Here is a 231-nt window from a genome sequence, read left to right as displayed (position 1 = left end):
GGTGAGGGACACCAGGCACAGGGACATCTCGGGGAAGGCGAGGCCAACGCCTGGGGCAGCTGGGGCGGACGCAGAGAGGAGGGGCCTGGGGGCCCTGCGCCCCGCTCCCCACCAGCGCCCTTCCCCCTCCATACTCACTTCGAGACTCTGCAAGGCCTGGTGGTTCCCGGCCTGGGGAGCTCCTTCCGGACCGCCGGCTGGGGTGGGGGCGCGGGGAGGGGGGCGCGTCCC

Source organism: Prionailurus viverrinus, chromosome E3 (genome assembly GCF_022837055.1).
Source record: "Prionailurus viverrinus isolate Anna chromosome E3, UM_Priviv_1.0, whole genome shotgun sequence".
Taxonomy (NCBI): Eukaryota; Metazoa; Chordata; class Mammalia; order Carnivora; family Felidae; genus Prionailurus; species Prionailurus viverrinus.
This window is presented reverse-complemented; position numbering follows the sequence as displayed.